Here is a 4518-nt window from a genome sequence, read left to right as displayed (position 1 = left end):
AATTTAAATTTAGGAGAATTGTTCCAAAAAATACCTTTTTCGAATTATTTATTGTTAATATCAGGTCAATTTCATAACATTCAATAATAACATAAATGATTATATTTGAACCACAAAGTTAACCTAAAATAAAATATAGAAATTGATGAGAATAAAATATTAAGACAAAAAAATGATTAGAAGCGTAAAAATAGAAAAAAATATCAAATTTAAATTGTAACGACCCAATTTTCAGCACGCCTAGGACACACCGGAAACTGAGTGCTACCAATTTGTCTTCCTAGTTATTATCTATTATTTATCATATGAGCCTGATTCGTTGTTAAAAGCGTAGTTAAATTGCGAGGTATATATATATATATATATATATATATATATATATATATATTTTGAAAACATTCGGATTAATAAACATAATCATTTATAATCAATTCACAAATAATAACAGATAAAACAGTTATAAACAACCACACATAAATACATTACAAGCAGTTAACAAGATTCAGTGATCCAGCCTTTGTTAGAGTATAGACCTTTAGTTAGAACACCCCTAGATATAACTAAATAATATCTATATACATATATATATATATATATATATATATATATATATATATATATATATACAACATCCCAGGTCCTGACCTGTTCAAGAAGTCCCTAAGCTGGCACCCAGGCTAGCCTAGACTCTATACTCGCCTAGTCCCTCTAAACTACTAAAGCGAGGGAAAGTACATTCTAGGTCTTCAAAACTCAAGTCAGGTGGAACATCATCAAAAGGTAGAACATCATTTGTTACTCCTCTGCACGATCAGACATTGCCACATGACGTCTCTCTGGTACCTCATCAAGTAGCCACACAACGGGAGTCTCGTACACAGGATTCAGGTTAAAGTGCGTATACGAACGGGGTGCAGACGTTGGCTGGTCTCACAGTATATACATATACATAGATAAAGAGATTCACCCTAGACTCAGAAGACTACCTAGAGCGGAATTCTCTTTACGAACGGTCATCAGCGAACTACGGAAGGGTACTCATGCTTCCATCTGGAGGGGGAAGGGAGAGAGAAGGGGTAAGAACTGGGGAGTTCTTAGTAGGGCCGGGGTTATTAGTTACATTCGTTAATTTTGTCTTATTTAGCAGACTAATAGCAGAATATAGAGAAGTAGTAACAGAAGACAGATAAATAGAGAAAATAGAGAAAACAGAAAAAGATCGCAAACAGAAGAATACAAGAAAGTAAAACACAGACACAAACACGGAGAATAGAACACAAACAAAGAAAGCATACATTCATGCAACAATCATAATAGAGAAAATGCACAACCAAGTATGATGCATGTCTAGTCCTAGCGCAGGTAATGAGCTCATCTGTCAGTTACATACTCGCTCCCGACGTTACCCAGCAACCTCTGTCTGGATAAGGCTTTCCTGTTGGCAATATCCACTGCAAGCAACCTTTGTCTTGCAGGGTATCCACTGCAAGCAACCTTTGTCTTGCAGGGCGAAACTTATTAGCCGATATACGCCCAACAGACTCACTGTAAGCAACCTCTGTCTTACAGGAGCACATTCATCTTGATACCTCTGTAAGCAACCTCTGTCTTACAGCAAAGCATTATAGCAAGGTATCCCAGGAAAGCGTTCTCAGTGGTCGTACCACCATCTATCTGACTGCCTCTCTGCAGCAGATTCTTACATAATCATTCTCATTATCATCATTCATTAACATTCTCATTATTCATTATCACTTTCACATTCTTATGCGGTACCTCTTTCTTTCTCTGTTCAGCTATACAAACTCTACATCTTTCACTTTTACAACATCTTAACTCAAACCATTTCTCTTTATCATATTATTCTTTTCTCTTTGTATCTCTTTACTCTGTTCTAGTTACTCTGTTCTCTGTATCTCTTTACTTTTCTCTGATTACTCTTTCTTCTGTATCCATATCACTCTTTTTCTCTTTATCTCTTTACTTTACTCTGATTTCTCTGCTTAACGTATGTATTTAAAGCTTATGTAAATTTCGGTATGAATAGTTATTCTGCCCCAAGTATAGGTTCATTAAGTCTATACTGAAACAGTTTAACTTTTCATATTATACCTAACCCTAGTCGCAACTCAAGGACTAACTATGTTATTCTAGTTCGTTCACTAATTTTATCTGTTTTTCTGTCATTAAAACTTTACAGACTTTTTCTTTGAGTCTTATCTTTTCTTCAACTTTTTATCTTTCTTTTATCTTTGCCTCACTAATATGTTCTTACCACTCCCTAAGTGTTTTATGAAGGTAATTATGAGATTCTGCACTTAAAGTTGTCTTTCTAAAGCTTTTACAGAAAAGTGCCTTTTCTGCATTATTTTATTATTTTTATTAAAATATTATTTTTAATTAAATATTATTATTTAATATTTTATTATTATTTATTATTTTATTATTATTTTTTCGAAAATTAACTTACCTTTTACTTTTAACCTTTAAAATTAACTTTTTATCACCCGTAACTTTTAATATTTCTACTTTTACCATCCTAACTTTCAGAAATTACTAAACAACCCCTTAAACACCAAAAATTTTACTTCCTTGCCCTTTTTAAGATCTAAGGCCTGTTCTTCATTGTTCTTCATCACACTCAAAGTGTTCTTCATGTTCTTCATAAATTCTTCAAATTCTTTCTCTGTTTTTACCCGTTTTTCAGTCTTTTCAGCAACCGATTTTTACTACAATTCATAATAAATTAGCAGCCACTAAAACCCCATCTTTTCTACATGATTTCATCACAAATTGAACCTTAATTTAAGCCTAGGGTTTCGTTTTTCCAGCTGCTCCAAGAACATGAACATAAAGCTTGAATTTCATCAAATTTCATCAAATTTTCACCAAATTTTCACCAAGAATCAATCATATATGCAACCAATTTTTAGCACAGCAAATTTATACAACATTCACACAAATCAAACAAAAATAATCAAGATTAATTTCGTGACACCCTACCTGGTTTTGCTGCTCCTAATTCAATCAAACTTTCAGGTGGTCCTTAAGCACTTTTTCCTCCTAAAACACATCAAGAAAACACATTTTTACCCATGTTTCCTTGAAACCGAATTGAAGAGGGAGGGAGACAGCCATCTCACCTTATTTCCAGCCTTGATAATTCACATGGTTATGTAGAGGAAGAAGAGAGGATCATTTTGGTGAAATCGGTGTTTTGATTTGAGTTTTAGTTCAGAAGAAATCAAGCTTTGAAGATTTATGAACCAAGAACTTTCTCTCCTTTTTCTCTTGGTGATTTTCGGCCACAATGAGCAAATGAGGCAGCCTTGGGGGTTTTGGGGGTGTAGGGTGAGTTGTGATTGCTTGGCTTGGAGGTGGATTAAAATAATATTAAAATATCTCTGGTGTATAACTACTAAAACTAGGTGTATCGGAACACTCGTAAAAACATCTCTAAAAATTATTTTCTGAGCTACTAGCATAAATGACACTAGTAACATATTTATTATGAGAATAAAACATGAATAATGAGGCCTTAGCATTGCTAAAGTCATCAGAGAGTGCTGGTGCTAAGCTGCACCAGTAAACCGTAAATCCGGTTAAACCGATTTTCTGTTTTTAACTAAAACTGACCAGGTAACCTTATAATATCATTCAAGAAACTTTTATTACTAATATAATGATAATATTACCCTATTATCTCTCTTCTCTCATGAATCGAGTCCAGTTCGTCAAACTGAGACTATCTACGAAAAACCGGATCAAAACTCCTAACCGATACGGTTCAAAAACTATGTTCTTCGTGTCCGCGTTATCGAGCTTGCCTTGGAAAAGGTTCTAGCTTAAGGAGGACATAATGACAATGAGGATTGAGATACTTGATAATATATCAAAGCTTCTCCCCTTACTGATCCTCCGGAGTTCTCCGTACTTTCAGAAAAGATCTCGCGTACTCGAAAAATCAGGGTTGTTACATAAATAATGTAAAAAAGAATCGAATATATAAAGATGTGAATTGTAAAAATAGAGGGATACATATATAAAGAAGAATAGCATGTATGCATAAATGTTTTTTCACTATATCATAATTTGCTTCAGCTATACGATGAATTCAGCGGCAGTCAGCAGCTCCAAAAGTTTGTATCGGTGCACCTCGAACACATGACCTGATTTCTTAAGCTGCAAGTATGCCGAGCACATTGTCGTCCAATTCCATCAGCAACAGTAATGCCTAAATTAAGACATTTTCGAGTTATAAACAAACAATCAACGAATTAATACTATTTATCCATACCTTCTCATTTATCCATAAAAGAAATTTTACATAAAAAAAGAAGAAAAAAAGAGTTAAAATAGCAAGAGCGATAAAAATGATGATTCTTATCATTTTGTTTGACCGTCTATATATAGAAGACCAGAAAATCATCATTATCTACAAAATTAATTTGTATTTATTGCATTTAATTTGAATAAGCAAGAAATGATCATATTTTAGTTTAGTATTTAATTCACATA

The 4518-nt window shown here is 33.4% G+C and overlaps 1 long non-coding RNA gene across 1 annotated transcript; it reads right to left on the bottom strand.

Moving 5' to 3' along the window:
- Positions 1-731: 731 nt before the first annotated feature.
- On the bottom strand, positions 732-3299 carry LOC130947513 (uncharacterized). Its single transcript, XR_009072700.1, has 3 exons — positions 3144-3299; positions 3004-3063; positions 732-1050 (listed from the first exon to the last, which is right to left on the bottom strand). It is a non-coding gene; the product is annotated as an uncharacterized LOC130947513 (long non-coding RNA).
- Between the last annotated feature and the right edge of the window lie 1219 nt (positions 3300-4518).

This window comes from Arachis stenosperma, chromosome 9 (assembly GCF_014773155.1).
Source record: "Arachis stenosperma cultivar V10309 chromosome 9, arast.V10309.gnm1.PFL2, whole genome shotgun sequence".
Lineage (NCBI taxonomy): Eukaryota > Viridiplantae > Streptophyta > Magnoliopsida > Fabales > Fabaceae > Arachis > Arachis stenosperma.
The sequence above is the reverse complement of the archived record's forward strand: the minus strand, read 5'-3'. Positions and strand labels throughout refer to the sequence as shown.